General features: G+C 42.7%; 1 protein-coding gene across 1 annotated transcript in view; it reads right to left on the bottom strand.

The window, feature by feature from the left end:
- ZSCAN32 (zinc finger and SCAN domain containing 32) overlaps positions 1 to 18,534 on the bottom strand; it is a 107,217-nt gene that overhangs the window by 57,753 nt on the left and 30,930 nt on the right. Inside the window, 5 exon segments of the mRNA XM_072837683.1 lie at positions 3,609 to 3,730; positions 6,432 to 6,522; positions 7,350 to 7,488; positions 11,536 to 11,707; positions 17,172 to 17,319. The gene's annotated coding sequence lies outside the window, so the exon portion shown is untranslated.

Raw genomic sequence — 18,534 nt, forward strand, 5'->3', positions numbered from 1 at the left:
TATTCCAGGAACACAGAACCACTGATTTAAAGGGGGAAAAAAAGACAAAGAGAAAGACAGTTGCTGGTGTCCAGAATCCGCTGGTGGCTTCGCAGGTGCTGGCTGGCTAAAGGAAAAGCAGGGGTCAGGAGGACACAACCGTTTCTGACTTGAGCAACTACACAGGGAAGAGCCCCACACACGTAGATAGTATCAAGTGATGGGAAGCAGGGATAGGGCAGTGGGGGGGGGGGGCGCGTGGCGCTGCCCCCCCCCAGCATGAAGGGGGCAGGAGGCATGAGCAAGCATTTCTTTGTGGGAGGGGACCCCTGAGGGCAAGTGTCAGAACTGTGAGATCCAGTTAGCCCCAACCCAGGCGGCAAATCTCAGGGGATCTAGTGTGGGGGAAAGGGGGGGGGGACAGGATAACAGACAAAAAGACCATTTCCTGACACATCAGAGGAGATAAGCTCACCCACCTCAACTGTTCATGTTCAGAATCCCCACACATGCTGGCCTGTCTGCAGAGCACGAGGACAGATGAGCTATCTGAAGGGATCTGGAGGAAATGCTGAGGGCATACGAGGACGTAACTTTTGCAAGGAAACTCGACAGCACCCTTCAAGAACTGTACTCACACGATATGAAAGGTTAAGGACGGTCTAAAATCCCCAAAGACAATGAGAACAATTAAAAGCAAATCAGGGACAGTATGTGATCCTACATCTCCTATAGGACTTCTTACTTTATCATACAGAGCTTTCCCCCTTGGGCCACCTGGGTAGCTCAGTCAACTGAGAGGCTGACTCTTGATTCTGGTTCAGATCATGATCTCAGGGTCCTGGCATAGAGTCTCAAGATGGGCTCCATGCTCAGGGAGGAGTCTGCTTCAGGATTCTCTCTATCTCTCCCTCTGCCCCTCCCCCTGGCTCACTCTCAAATAACTTTTAAAATCTTAAAAAAAAAAAAAAAAGAAAGAAATGATACACAAAGGGCTTTCCCATGCATCAGCCACTTGACCCTCATTAGAATTCTGAGTAAGGGGTCACTGTGGAGGGAAAGCTTCCAGAAGGCACACCTGGAGCAGATACCTTCTTTCTCGGCCTTGGCAAAGAAACAAAATGGCTGTGGCATGTGACACTTCGGATTTTATTCTCGGATTCCCTAAAGCCTTCTGACACTCCACTTGCCAGGAACTCATGTGTCATACGAGACATATAAGACGGGGCCTCGCTACTGGAGGGCGGCCAGGGGCAGCAGTGAGAAAGGGCATCACTGAGACTGAAAAGCTGGCCATGGCATGGGCTGCCCGACTCGAGACCCATCCCCGCCTACTTGATCCTTCGGTTGTGTGGAAGCAGAATTCAGGAGACACCAAGAAACCGAGGTCCCTCAAAGGGGTTCAGTCCGCCTTGATTCTGCTTGTGGCAGTGCCAGCTTTCCTGGGTCCTACTAGGGTCCACTGCCTTAAGGTGGGAGACTTCAACTGCCCCAACAGTCTAGGGCCCCTGAGATCTTATAGGACGAGCTCCCACGACTGTGGCAGCAAAAAGCCTGTGACCCGCAGCTAAGCCCCTGCTGGTGCCGCCAGGGGACCATCCGAGGTGGAAGGTGCATGAGACAACAAGACTGGCAGATGCGATTTTCCCCACTCTGTTACAGAAGTACATGTATCTCAACACAGGGCTCAGCAAACTTGCTGTAAAGGGCCAGAAAGTATTTCAGTCCTTGCCGGCCAGACGGCTTCCGTCTGACCTACTCAACCCGGCTGTCGTGGTAGTAAAGCAGCGATAGAGAAGATGTAGGTCAATGGCAGCAGCTGTCTTCCAATAAAGCTTTACTTACAAAAATAGGTTGTAAGCTAAATATGGCCCACTGGGCTTGGGCTCCAAAGAGCAAACAGGATGTTTTTTTCCCCAAGAAACCTAGATTTGGGGCACCTGGGTGGCTCAGTGGTTGAGCATCAGGCTTTGGCTCAGGGCATGATCCCAGGGTCCTGGGATCGAGTCCTGCATCAGGTTCCTGCAGGGACCCTGTCTCTCTCCCTCTCCCTGTGTCTCTCATGAATAAATAAATACAATTTCAAAAACAAAAAACCCACAAACTTTGACTTGTTAAAAATTCTTTGGACCAATATACTTATCAAACAAAACAAAAAATTCGCAAAATCTTCCAGACCCTCCCTGTGTTATTCACCTCCCTCACTCCTGACAGAGAACCTTTTTCTTGGAAGGGGTACCTAGTCTCAGCGTACCTTGCTTAGAAATAAAACTCTCAGATTTATTAATTACTAACACACCTACATGACAGAGGGGGAGAAACCAAATCACGAGATCAGGTCAAAAGGGTGTCAGGCCCGAAGGAGGCGTTTCTCCAGTGGCTTCTGTTACCACGGTCCACATTCTGCCACTGTGCTTTGTCCCAGTTCCTTCCCCCACAGCATGGTCTCTGAGGTACACAGGCACCACTGCCCCACGAACGGCAAAGACTCCCCACCGAACAACCACAGGGCTCCGTGCAGAGAACAGGAGCCGAGCCTGGACGTGGCGGAGCTGTAGTCCACAGTTTGTTCCAGGCATCAACACCACTGGCCGCCCAATCTGGGGAAGACACAGGCTCCTGCAGCACCCCCTTTCCCGATCTCTAACCCTTCCACCCCAGAGCTCTCACGTTAATTCATGAGGTCGCGTATGTGCAAGCACTTCATAAATGTTAGCTATCTTATCCTGAATGAATAGTGCAGAGGCAAACAATGAATACTCCGGCTGTGCTGAGGCTGCTGGGTTCTCGCCTGAATAGCAGAAAGGTCGGGCGCACTCACGACCAAAGACTTCCTTATCAGGTGAACTGATTAGGGACAAAATGCCTATGCGGGTGCTGTTAGGCCCACACACTGATTTTTCTTGGTGTACGCCTGCAAGAAACCTGGGGAAACGCACGTACCCATCACTGCCACGTGACGGACCTGATAGAAGAACTGAGAAAAATCCGTACGAACCTACAAAAAGGCAGGTGCAATCGGTGAAGGTGTCAGAGGGAAAAGGTGGGCAGCTATGATTCTAGCCGGGAATCAAAGACCAGTGCTCGGTCCTGGTTCTGCCACTAATGGGACCGTCCCCTTTCCTGTGAGTGAGTGTAATGATACCTGTTCTTGATCCCTAACACAGCAGGTGGGGGATCACATCAGGGAATAGCTACAAAAGGGCTTTCTGTCATAGTACCTTCACCCAGCCTCGCTCATCTCCAAACTGTACCGAACACACTGTCTTGATGACAATAAAATCTCAGTTACTGTCAAGATGGCCAATGCATGGGCTGTCAGTCTCAGCAATTCCACAGGCAGGGTTCTTCCACACGTGCACACGAAATGTATAGGAGGAGTGTGATCATAAGCCCTGTTTCTAACACCAAAGAATGACAAGCAAGGCGCACATCCTCCACTATGGCCCTAGAGACATCACGTAGGCGGCTGATGGTGGCAGCAGCTGCAAGCAGCTGGTGATGGAGCGAGAGACAGGCAGCCCTGGTCACTGGATTCCCTCTGAATATATTTTTAACATTCCTGAGCCACGCAGGCACCTTCACAAAACAAAACAATTTGGCAAATAAGAAGGGGAGTTTTAATTTACCTTTAATCTCCAGAAGGTGCTATCCACGCCAGCCCCAAGATTAGGAATCTGACAGTGACATTCTGTCTTCCGTAGAAATGCCTTGATAAGCTGACTGACGCCATGGACTCGAGCAAAATAACCTGAAAGAGAGACAGACACAAGCTATGGCTCACGGAGGTCAGACATAATCCCTGCAAAGCCCACCCCAGGAGAACAGCAAAACAGGACACTTCTGTTCTTCCTCAGGGTCAGCGCGTTATCTGTGAAATTCACAAGAGAAACAGTGCTTTCAAACTCTATCCCTTTTTAAAGCTGTTTGAACCAAAGCAAATACAATCTATTTAATAGTGGAATTACCTATCTTAAACTCTCCCATAATTTCACTTAGGAAAGACAAGTGTTTTGCATCAACACATCAGATCGAAACGTTCCTCTTGAAAACGTGCTTTCTCGTAGCTAAGGTGAAAGCCACTTAGGCCTCTGCTAAACGTTGAAATGGCAAGATCATGACAAAATAGTATTTTGGGGTCATGAAATTGGCCAGGTAAGTATCAAAGCAGAAACATATAACGGGGGGTGGGGGTGGGTAATTCTTATCATGTTCCCTTCGTCTCCATCCCGAGTGGGTGAGAGTCTCTATGTTTATAAAGTGTCCTCGAGATGGGGGGAGGGAAAGGCACCGCGCAAATGTTGCTGAAAAAATTAACTTGTTCAGCACAGGAGATGGGAAATCGAAGAGGGGGAAAGGAATACAATCTGCATTCTAAAGCCCTGCCGCTGAAAGGATGACTGTCCTAAGAACCACATTTCAGTGGCATTTAGAGACTTACAGCAATTGGACATAGGAATTCTATGTCTACTGATTCTCCTATAAATGATTTGAGTTTGTATTTTATGCATCCAGTAAATCATTTTCCCTGTGTGTTAAAGAATATCATCCACACACAGTTTGGCTATTGTGGACATTGCTGCTATAAACATCGGGGTGCAGGTGTCCCGGCGTTTCATTGCATCTGAATCTTTGGGGTAAATCCCCAACAGTGCAATTGCTGAGTCGTAGGGCAGGTTTATTTTTAACTCTTTGAGGAACCTCCACACAGTTTTCCAGAGTGGCTGCACCATTTCAACATTCCCACCAACAGTGTAAGAGGGTTCCCTTTTCTCTGCATCCTCTCCAACATTTGTGGTTTCCTGCCTTGTTAATTTTCCCCATTCTCACTGGTGTGAGGTGGTATATCATTGTGGTTTTGATTTGTATTGGAAGGAGCCTCGGTGTCCATCGAAAGACAAATGGATAAAGAAGATGTGGTTTATGTATACAATGGGATATTACTCAGCCATTAGAAATGACAAATACCCACCATTTGCTTCAACGAGGATGGAACTGGAGGGTATTATGCTGAGTGAAGTCAGTCAATCGGAGAAGGACAAACAGTGTATGTTCTCATTCATTTGGGGAATATAAACAATAGTGAAAGGGAATATAAGGGAAGGGAGAAGAAATGTGTGGGAAATATCAGAAAGGGAGACAGAACATAAAGACTCCTAACTCTGGGAAACAAACTAGGGGTGGTGGAAGGGGAGGAGGGCGGGGGGTGGGGGGAAATGGGTGACGGGCACTGAGGGGGGCACTTGACGGGATGAGCACTGGGTGTTATTCTGTATGTTGGTAAATTGAACACCAATAAAAAATAAATTTATTTTAAAAAGTTTTAAAAAGAAAGGGAAAAAAAAAAGAATATCATCCACAGCAGACTGGATGCTGGGGAAACAATTTTAAAGATGCTCAAAAGATGCTCACCACAGACTGTTTGGGAAGGACTCTCCTAGGAAGCTCCAGTCTGGAGATGCCAGCCCAGGGAGAGGAGGAAGGAAGGACACACGGCTGCCATGCTTCCTGGGGCACCCAGATCCTGGCGCCCCATAGAGGAGCCCTGGCTCTGCAGCATCTCTTAGGGAAGCTGCCTCAAGGGCATGGGATGGAGGCCTGAGGGAGGCCTCTTAGCCAGGCCTTGCCCCATCTTCCTGATGCCTCAAAGTAACTACCCTGTCCCTATTCCCAGGCACCACCACTTCAAAATCGCTTTGCATTTCTTATAGAACCTACCCAGAGGATCCAGCTCTAGGGCCCACGTTCCCTGCACACACAAAAGCTACAGTGATTTGGTTAATTTCTCAATCTCCCTGGGACTAAGTCACCCTGTCATCTCAACTCCTTTCCCTGCCTGGATAGAAATGACTTGCAGAGACTAATAGTGTTACCATCACCGGTACCAGGCAAAAAAAGTAATTCCTTACTTGGACAGATCACAGTAAAAGATAATATAAGTGACTTTTAGACACGTAAAAACGATCTTCACCTTCACCCCAAAATAGGAGGAATATAAAATAAAATTATTGTAAGATACCATTTTTCACATATCAGATGAACAAAGATGAGAAGTTTCACGATACGCTATGTTGGTGAGCATGTTGGGAAAGAAGCACTTCCAGAAACCACTGGAGAGAGTGAACACTGGAACTCTCTTTTTAAGAGGGAATCCCTTGGTGCATCTGGGTGGCTCCGTCGGCTCAGTGTCTGCCTTCAGCTCGGTCATGATCTCCAGATCATGGGATCGAGCCCCGCATTGGGCTGTCTGCTCAGTGGGGAGTCTGCTTCTCACTCTCCCTCAGTCCCTCCCCTCTTCTCTGTGCTCTCACTCTCTCTCTGTCTCTCTCTCTCTCAAAAACAAAAAAAATCCTTAAGAAAAATTATACAAAAAAAAAAAAAAAAGAATCCCGAAAACGTCAGGTCTCTTTGCTAAGGAGGGGATATTCGGAAAGAAGGGGGAGGTCACTTGCCTCTGTTAATTTCGGGAGCCTTCTCTCCTTAGACAGTCTTGCAAAATGCTGGATGTGAGGGTCTTGCCAGTAGCCAATGCTTACTGCAAACCTGGAAGGGATGAAAGGAGGCAGGTGAGTAGAGGTCAGTAGGTTCAGGTCCATTCTCAGGAACCAGGTCAAGCAGGAAAGTCATCTACCTCAAAAGGCCAACACGTACACATCTGGCCCTCCATTACACATGTCAACAGACTCAGCCATCCGTCTTGCTGCTCACACACACACAGCCCCTCACCCTCCTCACAGCGGCCATTTCCTCCCTCTCTTTATTCATATGGCTAACTGCTTTCCCAGGACCCTAGAGAGCACATAACCTCATCTCATACCTCACCTAGGAGACCTGCCACCACTCATTCACTCCACAGCAAACTCACTGGTGAGAGCCACTCAGGCAACTCTGCTCAACCAGAAGTTCTGTGTCCATAGGAAAGGAGACCGGAACCGTTGTGTAAAACTAACCACTACCTAAGGATTTCCCTCGACTCTGTAGTAGATACCAGTCATTCCACATCCCTCGAGGAGGTCATGGTGGAAAAAACCAGGAACAAATAAACACAACAGCTACAACTGAGAAAGTGTTAGAGTAGCCTACATTCTCTCGCCTACACTGTAACCTGGAAAAGGCTATGGGAGCCTAAACGCTTCCCAGCCTACATACACCAAAAGGAATCAAAATTTTAGTGTTCTGAGGCACGGAGCTGAAGCCTGGTTTACCATTGAAGGTTTACTGGCAACCAGGAGTGGAGCCAGCCTTAGGACAATAGGAAGTAAAGGCAGGAGCCTGGATCCCTAAGGCCATGCCACGCCACTATGGGCCTGGAGTCTACTCTACCCGTCAATGGATATCTGTGAATTAAAACATGTCTTTAGCTATTAAACCTAATAGAAGGGAGCCTGGGTGGCTCAGTCGGTTGAGTGACCACTCTTGGTTTCCCCTCAGGTCATCGCCTCGGGTCCTGGGATCGAGCCACACATAGGTTCCACACTAATCAGGGAGTCTGCGCCAAGAAAAAGAAAGCTGAAAAAAAAAAAAAAGAAAAAAAAAAAGCTGTGTGATTTTGCATTCCCATCAGCAATAAATAAAAGTTCCTGTTCCTGCACATCTTTGCTAGCAGTTGTTTTCACGGTTTGTTGATTTTCATTATTCTGATCATTGTATACTGTTAAATTGTTTCATTTGCAATTCCCTAATGACATATGATGTGGATCATCTTTTTATTTGTGTACATTATTTAGTAAGCGGCCAGTTGAGATCTTATGCCCATTTTTTTTATTGAGTTGTTCATTTTCTTATTTTGAATTTTAAGAATTCTTCACATAATTTCACAGTCCTTTAACAGACATGTCTTTTTTTCTTTTTTTTAAAAAAACTAAGCTCCAGACCCAGCATGAGGGTTGAACTCACAATTCCAAGATCAAGAGTTGCATGTGGTTCTAGGGTACCTGGGTGGCTCAGTCCATTAGTGTTTGTGAGATTGAGTCCAGTGTCAGGTTCCAGGCTGGTCATGAAGCCTGCTTAGGATTTCCTCTCTCCCTCTCCCTCGGGTCTTCCTTCTCAAATATAAATAAATAAATAAATAAATAAATCAATCAATCAATCAATCAATCAATCGCATTCTATTTAGTGAGCCAGCCAGGCACCCTCATTAGATATGTCATTTGCAATTTTTTTCTCATAGCCTCTGTCTTGTCTTCTAATTGTTTGACAGTTTCTTTTGCAGTGTAGAAGTTTGTAATGCTAATGAAGTCCAGCTTTTCATTTATTTCTTTCATGAGTTGCATATTTAGTGTTATATCTAAAAAGTAATCACCAAACCCGAGATCATCTACGTAATCCCCTGTATTACCTACCAGGAGTTTTATAGTTTTATCATTTACAGTTAGGTTTAGAATTCATTTTGAGTTAATTTTCTAAATGGTGTAAAATCTGTATCTTTTTAAAAATTTTTATTTATTTATTCATGAGAGACACGGAGATAGAGAGAGAAGGAGAGACTTAGGTAGAGAGAGAAGCAGGCTCCATGCAGGGAGCCTGATGTGGGACTTGATCCCGGGACTCCAGGACCATGCCCTGGGCCAAAGGCAGGTACTTAACTGCTGTGCCATCCATGGATCTCCTTATTACTTTTTTAGAGTAATCTCTGTACCCAATGTGGGACTCAAACTCATGTCCCTGGATCAGGAGTGGCATGCTCTACTGACTGAGCCAGCCAGGGGACCCTTGCAAGTATTTTAAAGGAAATCTCAGACATTACAACATTTCACCCATAAATAGTTTAGTTTCTAAAAGATGAACAGGTCTTGACAATCTCTATTTAAACCATCATTGAGAAACTATTCCCACTCAATAGAGGCCCTCTCTCCCACAGGAGGGAAGTTTAACTGAGAACATGGGAGCTGCTTTTCACTTGCTCTGAAGGCAATCAGAACTTGCTTAATAACTTCTCAAGATGGCTAAGAGGACTCTCTTGGGTTCCTCTTTGTGGTATTCGATTATGAGAAAAACAGGCAACCCAAATGTATCATAATGAGAGAAGTCCTGGAGGGATGCTAGTTCCCTGTAACAATCAGCAGAGCAATTCATTAATAAAGTGAAACTACCTGATCACCCTCTGTAGTTTTAACAAGGCCCAGAGTGATTCACTCACTAAGAGTTCAGTGACAGTAGTTAATAGATAGCTTTCTGGAAGCCACTAAAAAGCAAAGTAATAATTGTTATCATATTCTAATGTGATTGTAGAAAGCATTCTCCCAGGAGCTAATGTGCCCTTATTTACCTACCAGCTGGTTTTATTTTTTTTTAAGATTTTTAATTTTTTTATTGATTCATGAGAACACAGAGAGAGAGAGAGAGAGAGAGAGAGGCAGAGACACAGGCAGAGAGAGAAGCAGGCTCCATGCAGAGAGAGCCCGACACGGGACTCGATCCTGGGTCTCCAGGATCACTCCCTGGGCTGAAGGCAGCGCTAAACCACTGAGCCACCCGGGCTGCCCTACCAGCTGGCTTTAAATTTTTGTTCTTGAATTAAAGTGTAATATGTAAATGGTTTATACCAAAATCATAGGAATTTTGTAATAATTCACTCCCTCAACATTCCTGCTTCATAATGTTTATTTCTAATTAGCATTTGACCATCACATTTCCATAACTGCTAGGATGCAGAGTGACCTAGAAATTTAATATTCCTATTCTATTTTCTTCTCCATTTGATACTTTATTTACTCTTGATGAGGAATTTTCTTTCCTTTTCCTTTGTTGGCATCCATTCTATCTCTTGATCCTCCTCCTGGAGTTATTCTAAAGTAGCTACTGTGTATTCCAACACACATGGCCCTCCCTCATCGTCAAGAAATGTACATTTCTGTGAAAGGTTCTTTTATGGCTGGTTAATACTTCCCATAGTTTATCATTGATAAAAGCCTACCTAACTAACCAAATGTTATTGCAACTAGAATTCCTGGTACATTAAGCTACTGTTTATCACCTGAAATTCTCAAGTTGACACTTAAATTAACCTGCTTCCAAAACTGGTTCTGTCCTTATTTCCATGTGGGGATGTTGGCTCTTTAACCCTTTTAGAAAGCTATCCACTGCGAATGTTCATTCATCTATTCAACATTGGGCAAATATTTAGTGAGCACTTTCTATGAGCCAGACATTGTGTGATGTGCTCGGATTTTACATTCACAAACATTTTGTTTTGTGTTTTGCTTCTAAAAAATGCTGGATTGGGGATAAAGAGGGCATCCTCTAGCCCTCTTTACAGTTTTCAGATAAATAATTTGTATAAATTTATGTCATTTTCCTTTGGTTGGCTGATTGGTGTTTTTTTTTTTAGATTTTATTTATTTATTTATTTATTTATTTATTTATTTATTTATTTGAAACACACATACACACAGAGAGAAAGAGGCAGAGGGAAAAACAGGATCCACCCGGGGAGCCCAACATGGGACTAATCAAGGGTATCCAGGATCACACCCTGGGCTGAAGGCAGTGCTAAACTGCTAGGCCACCGGGGCTGCCCAAGCTGATTGGTTTTCCATGGTCAGGTGTCCGACTCTGCCTGATGTTCAGGTCCAAGTTCAGCTCCTGTTAAAATAGAATAGAGGGACACCTGGGTGGCTCAGGTTGTGATCCCGGGATCCAGGATCGAGTCCTGCATGGGGCTCCCTGGGAAGAGCCTGCTCCGCCCTCTGTCTGTGTCTCTGCCTCTCTCTCTCAGTCTGTGTCTTTCATGACTAAAGAAATAAATCTTAAAAAAAAAATAGAATAGAAAAACATACCTCTACTAAAAATATTAATTAAAAAATAGCTGTGATTGAGTTGGCCTAGGCATCTACTTTTTGAGAGTAAACATTAACACCTGCATTTGGAGATCATCTCCAATGTATCGATTCATTGAGTCATTCAGTCATTCACCTTAGATGAACAGACCCACAAAAACATGGCAAATTGATTTTTATGGGCAACTTTATGGTAGATGACATCACATTAAATAAAATTATTTTTTAAAAGGATTTTATTTAGGGATGCCTGGGTCGGTCAGTGGTTTAGGGCTTGCCTTGGCCCAGGGCATGATCCTGGTTTCTTGGGATCGAGACCTGCATCAGGCTCCCTGCATGAAGCCTGCATCTCCCTCTGCCTGTGTCTCTGCCTCTCTCTCTCTCTCTCTCTCTGTGTGTGTCTCTCATGAATAAATAAAATATTTTTTAAAAATAAAAAATACAGTATTTATTTATTCATGAGAGACACAGAGACACAGGCAGAGGGACAAGCAGGCCTCCTGCAGGGAGCCCAATGTGGGACTCAATCCCCAGACTGGGATCATGCCCTGAGCCAAAGGCAGATGCTCAACCACTGAGCCACTCAGGTGTCCCAAAATTATTTTAAAATGAATACATTAGTGGCATTCAAATACTCACAATGTTTTGCAACCACCACCTCTATATAGTTCAAAAACATTTTAATCACCCCCAAAGAAAACCCTACATCCATTAGTTAGTTATTCCCCATTCCCTACTCCCCACAATCCTGGCAATCATAAACTTGCTTTTTACACACCTGGGTGGCTCAGTGGTTAAGCGTCTGCCTTCAGCCCAGGGCGTCATCCTGGAGATCCGGGATCGAGTCCCATATCAGGCTCCCTGCATGAAGCCTGCTTCTCCCTCTGCTTCTGCCTGTGTCTCTGCCTCTCTCTCTGTGTGTCTCTCACGAATAAATAAACAAACAAAATCTTAAAAAAAAAAAGAAAGAAAATCAGTTGATCAGGGGTACCTGGGTGACTAGTCAGTTAAGCATCCAACCATTGACCTCAGCTCAAATCTTGATCTCAGAGTTGTCAGTGCAAGCCCTGCACTGGGCTCCACACTGGGCATGGAGTCTACAAAAAAAATTTCAGTTAACCATAGATATATGGGTTGATTTCTGGAGTCTCAGTTCTATTCTAAATCTATGCTTATGTCAGTACCACATAATTTTGATTACTGTAGATTTGTTGGGTTTTTTTTGAAATGGAGAACTTGAATTTTCCAACTTTGTTCTTTTTTTAACAGTGTTATGGATAATCAAGATCCCTTGCAATCCCATATGAATTTGAGGACTGGCTTCTCTTTTTCTTGCAAATAGACCATTAGAATTTTGATAGGGTTGCACTGAATCTATAGATAGCTTTGGGATATGGCAATATGGCAAACTGCCATATTAACGATGGTAAGTCTTCCAATCCATGAACACAGGGTGCCTTTTGTTTTATTTGTGTTTCCCTTATTTTATCAATGTTTTGTAGTTTTCAGCATAGAAGTCTTTCATCTCTGGTTAAATTTTACTCTTTTGCATATTTTTTGGATGCTATCACAAATGGAATTGTTTTCTTAATTTCCTTCTAATGTTGTTCAGTGCTGGTGTATACAAACAACTAATTTTTGTATATTGATTTGTATCCAGCATCCCTTCTGAATTCATTTAACTTATAATAGCTTCTATGTAGATTCTTTGGGCTTTTCTGTAGATAAGAGCATTATCACCTATGAATAGAGAAAGATTTATTTCTTCCCTTCCAATTTGAATGACTTTTATTATTAATTTAATTTAATTTAATTTAATTTTATTTTATTTATTCATGAGAGACACAGAGGGAGAGTCAGAGACAGAAGCAGGCTCCATGCAGGCAGCACAATGAGGGACTCAATCCCAGGACTCCAGGATCACAACCTTAGCTAAAGGCAGATGCTCAACTGCTGAGCCACCTAGGCATCCCGCTTTTCTTCTTATTCTTGCCTATTTACTTACCATAGAACTGTCTGTAAAATGCTAAGTATTAGCGGTGAAATTAGACATTTTGTTTCTGATTAGGCAGAAAGCTCTTAATCATTTACCATTTAGTATAATGTTGGCTGTGGGGAATTATTATTATTATTATTATTATTATTATTAATAAATGCCCTTTATCATGTCGAGGAAGTTCCCTTCTGTTTCTAGTTTGTTGAGTGTGTTTATCATGTAAATGTGTTGGATTTTGTCAAATGGTTTTGCTGCATCATTTTTTCCCCTTCACTTTATAATGGTGGTATATTACATTAGTTGGTCTTATGTTGGATCATCCTTGCATTCGTGGGATAAATTCCAATTAGTCATGCTATATAATCTTCTTATATGCTGTTGGATTCAGTTTGCTCTCATTTTGTTGAGTATCTTTTGCATCTATATGCATAAGGGATATTTATTGGTATGTAGTTTGATTTTCCTGGGATATCCCTGTCTCTGGCCAATTTATTTTTGACAAAGGTACAAAAACAATTTAGTAGATAAAGGACAATCTTTTCAATGGATGATGTAGAAAGGTTGGACATCCATATGAAAAAAAAAAGAACCTTCATGTAAACGTCACACCTTATGGAAAACTTAACCTTAAATCAGTTACAGTCGTACATGTAAAACATAAAACTCTATAAATTCTAGAACATCATAAGAAATCTTGTGATTTTGGAGTTAAGTAGAGTTGATAGACATGACTTGGAGCACCATCCATAAAAGAAAAAACAAATACATTGGACTCTTAAAACTTTTTACATTTTGGGGCACTGGGGTGGTTCAGTGGCTGACTGCCTTTGGCTCAGGTCATGATCATGTCACACTGGGATCGAGTCCTCATCTGGCTCCCCCCAGGGAGCCTGCTTCTCTTTCTGCCTATATCTTTGCCTCTTTCTGTGTCTCTCATGAATAAATAAATACAGAAAATCTTTTTTTTTTTTTTTTTTTTTTACATTTCACATGAAAGGCACTGTTAAAAAAATGAGAAGACTGCTTTGAAAAAGACACTGGTAGTTCCTCAGAAAGTTAAACATCTATATGACCCTACAGTTCCAAAACTAGGTATGTATCCAAAAGAAATGAAAACATGTCCACAAAAACCTGCTCACAAATGTTCATAGCAGCACTATTCACAATAGCCTTAAAGTCCATCAGAAATAAAAGGAATGAAGTACAGATGTATGCCATACATGCGTAAACCATGGAAAACGATGCCAATTGAAAGAAACCAGTCAAAAAAGGGCCACATATTATATGAGTCCCTTTACATGGAATTTCAGAGTAAGTAAATCTGTACAGACATAAAGTAGACTGGTTGTTGCCTTGGGTGCAGGTAGGAAGGTTGGGTCAAAATGGCAATAGATATGAAGTTTCTTTTACTGACTATAAAAATGTTCTAAAATTGGTTATGAACATGGATTGCACAACTCTATGAATATACCAAAATCTATCAATTGCACACTTTAAATAGGTGAGTTATATGGGATGGTAAGCTGGTACAGTCACTCTGGGAAACAGTGTGGAGGTTCCTCAAGAGGTGAAAAATAGAGCTACCCTATGACCCAGCAATTGCACTGCTTGGCATTTACCCCAAAGATATAGATGTAGTGAAATGCCAGGACACCTGCACCCCAATGTCAGAGCAGCAATGTCCACAACAGCCAAACTTGATGTCTTCTGACAGATGAATGGATAAAGTTATATATATTTACACAAAAGGACTACTACTCAGCCATCAGAAAGGACGAATACTCACCATTTGCTTTGACCTGGTTGGAACTGGAGGGTATTAGGCTGAGTGAAATAAGTCAGTCGGAGGACAATCATCATATAGGTTCATTATATGCAGAATATAATAAATAGTGAAAGGGACTATAAGGGAAAGGAGGTAAACTTGAGCAGGGAAAAATTAGAGAGGGAGAAAAACCATGAGAGACTCCTTAACTCTGGGAAACAAAAGGTTACAGAAGGGGAGGAGGGTGATGGGATGGAGTGACTGGGTGACAGGCACTAAGGAGTGAACTTGATGAGAGGAGCACTGGGTGTTATAAGTTTGCAAATTGAATTTAATTTTTTTAAAAAAGGAAGAAAAATTTAAATATAAATAGGTGAATTATATCATATGTTAATTATAATAAAATTGTTATAAAGAATAATAATAAAAAGCTATTGATTAGACAGAATGTTTGCAAATCACTATTTGACAAAGAACTTGTACCTAGAATATATAAGTCTCAAAACTGAAAAATAAGTAAACAATTCAACTTTATTTTATTTTATTTTTTAAAATATTTTATTTATTTATTCATGAGAGACACAGAGAGAGAGAGAGGCAGAGACGCAGGCAGAGGGAGAAGCAGGCTCCAGGCAGGGACCCTGACTTGGGCCTCAATCCCACGTCTCCAGGATCAGGCCCTGGGCTGAAGGTGGTGCTAAACCGCTGAGCCACCCGGGCTGCCCAACAATTCAGTTTTAAAGTGGGCAAAAGACATAAACAATAATTTCAACACAGAGATATACAGATGTTGAATTAGCAAATCAAGATGTTCAACCTTAGTAGCCATCAGGGAAATGAAATTAAAACTACAATGAGGTATCACTACTTACATTTAAGAATGGCCAAAATGAGAAGTAGTGACAACACCAACTGATAGCAAGAATGTGGAGCAACAAGATCACACACATTGCTGAAGGTCATATAAAGTGATACACTCCAGAAAACAGTTGTGTGGTTTTTTCTAAAACTTCTAAAAAATGCAATTACTGTAAGAACCAGCAACTGGGGGCACCTGGGTGGTTCAGTGGTTGAGCGTGTGATGGTAGCTCAGGTCATGATCCCGGGATCCTGGCATCAAGTCCCACATCAGGCTCCCCACAGGAAGCCTGCTTCCCCCTCTGCCTATGTCTCTGCCTATGTCTCTCTATGTCTCTCACGAATAAATAAACTCTTAAAGAAAAAGAGACCCAGAAATTGTAATCTTGGGCATTTATCCTGGAGAATAAGAAGTTAGCGGCCTAAGGTGATCTCTGAAAACGGTTCGCTATTCACTTGCCCAGAAAACCCTATAAAATCATGCAAATCAAGAGGTTCAAATCTTCAGATTCACTTGAAAAACACAAGTAAAACTGCCCAGGCCATCAAGGATATGCATATCTGAAAAGCCACCAAGGATCTGAAAGATGCCACTTTGCAGAAGCAATATGTGCCATTCCCTCGCTACGATGGTGGAGTTGGTAGGTGTATGCCCAGGCCAAACAGTGGGGCTGGACACAAGGGCCAGTGGCCTAAGAAGAGTACTAAATTTTTACTGCACATCCTTAAAATGCAGAGAGTAATGCTGAACTTAAGTGTTTAGATGTAGATTTCCTGGCCATTGAGCACATCCAGATGAGCAAAGCCCCCAAGATGTGGCATACAACTTAGAGGGCTCATGGCTGAATTAAACCATACATGAGCTCTCCCTGGTGCACTGAGATGATTCTTACTGAAAAAGAGCAGATTGTTTCTAAACCAGAAGAGGAGGTTGCTCAGAAGAAAAAGAGATCCCGGAAGAAACTGAAGACACAAAAACTTATGTCCCGGGAAACAAATTCTACATAAAATAAATGCAAGTAAAAGTTAAAAACAAAACAAAACCAAAAAACCTCACGCAAATATTCATAACAGCTATATTCATATAGCCCCGAACTAGGAACAACCCAGATGTTTTCAATGGGTAAATAAGTAACCTGTGATAAACTATTTAAATTCCATGGAATAATACTCAGCAGTACAAAGGAATGAGCTATCAATACGTGCAAACATGCAACAAGTTGGATGAATCTCCAATGAGTTATGCTGACTAGTGAAAGCCAATCCCCAAAGGCTCCATATTATATGGCTCCATCTATGTGATATTATCTATTATATATTCTATTTTTGAAATGGCTAAATTTTACAAATGGTGAACAAATTGATGGTTACTAGGGGTTAAGGTGGAGGCAGGAGGTAGGTGGGTGTGCTTATAAAAAGGCAACCTGAGGAATCCTTATGTTGAAGAACTGTTCCTTAACTTGGCTGTAGTGGAGGATACACTAACCTACACGTGATAAAACTGTAGAGAACTACATACACACGTACACACATGCATAACATGCACAAATAATTGCAAGTAAAATGGGAAAACTCTAAGACTGGTGGATTGTATCACAATTTATGGCTTCTGAGAATATATAGTTCTGCATACTGTTATGACTGGGGGAATCTAGGTAAAGAATACCTGGGTCTCTCTGTATGATTTCTTATAACTGCAGGTGAATCTACAATTAGGTCACCATAAACTGAATTTAAAAATGAGCAAAACCATGAACAGACACTTCACCAAAAAATATAAGAACAGGTGACTCACCGGTTTAGCGCCACCTTTGGCCCAGGGTGTGACCCCGGGGTCCTGGGATCGAGTCCCACATCGGGCTCCCTGCAGGGAGCCTGCTTCTCCCTCTGCCTGTGTGTCTCTGCCTCTCTCTCTCTCTGTGTCTCTCATGAATAAATAAAATCTTTAAAAAAAAAAGAAAAAATTATAGGAACAGCAAGTAATAAAGAAAGGATTTTTTACATCATTAGCTATTAGAGACACGCAAATTAAAACTAGGATAAGGGGCACCTGGGTGGTCCAGTTGGTTGAACATCTGACTCTTGGTTTCAGCTTAAGTCATGATTTCAGGGTTGTGCTCTCTGGATCATGGGGTGTACCTTGTAGGGCTCCATGCTCAGCGGGGAGTCTGCTTGAGATTCTCTCTCTCTCCATCTGCCTCTGCCCTCCCTCTGCGCATTTGCGCGTGCTCTCTCTCTCAAATAAATAAATAAATAAATAAATAAATAAATAAATAAATAAATAAATAAATAAAATGAATCTTAAAACTGGGATATCACTACACACCTATTAGAACAGCTAAATAAAATTAAAACACCAAACAGTAGCAAACATGCAGAACAACTGGAAATGTCATACATTGTTGCTAGGAATGCAAAACCATATAAACATTCTGGATTTGTTTTTTCAGTAGGCTGCACACCCAGCATGGAGACCAACACAGGGCTCAAACCTACTCTCAGATCACCACCTGGGCTGAGATCTGTGGAGGCCGAGAAAATTAAGGCCACTCCACCTCAAGTTTAGCATTAACACAAGTACAGCCATCACAGGCCCCTGTGAATAAGAGCTGAAACTTTACAGGAAAAACGCAGAACGCCCTTGACAGAGAGTCCCGTATCAGAATGAAAACAGAGCTCAGAACGCTCCTGATGGAGACAGAAAGTCCAGTATTGGAATGAAAACAGATCTTAAGAAACTCCCCCACCCTTTCCCCCATATCGGAATGAAAAAATTCCTCCACCTCTTCTGAAAATCCCCTAAACCTGCCCATAAAATCCCAGCTGTAACCCACCCACCTCGGGGTCCAAGTCCCTGCTCCACTGTGTTGGTATACTTGGACCCAGGCTCGAGCTTGTTAATAAACCCTTGTGCATTGGCATCGGTGGCGGCTCCTTGGTGGTTTCTCAGATTTGCAATCTTGGGCATAACAAGATCAAGAGTCAGATGCTTAACCAACTGAACCACCCAGAACTCCAATACAACCCTCCTGGAACATCACTTGGCAATTTACTTACAGTATGATCCAGAAACCCCACTCCCATGTATCTTCCCTAGAGGATATAAAGACATGCTCCCACAAAAACCGAAACACAAATATTTATAGAAGCTCCCTTCA

Source organism: Canis lupus, chromosome 8 (genome assembly GCF_048164855.1).
Source record: "Canis lupus baileyi chromosome 8, mCanLup2.hap1, whole genome shotgun sequence".
Classification (NCBI taxonomy): domain Eukaryota; kingdom Metazoa; phylum Chordata; class Mammalia; order Carnivora; family Canidae; genus Canis; species Canis lupus.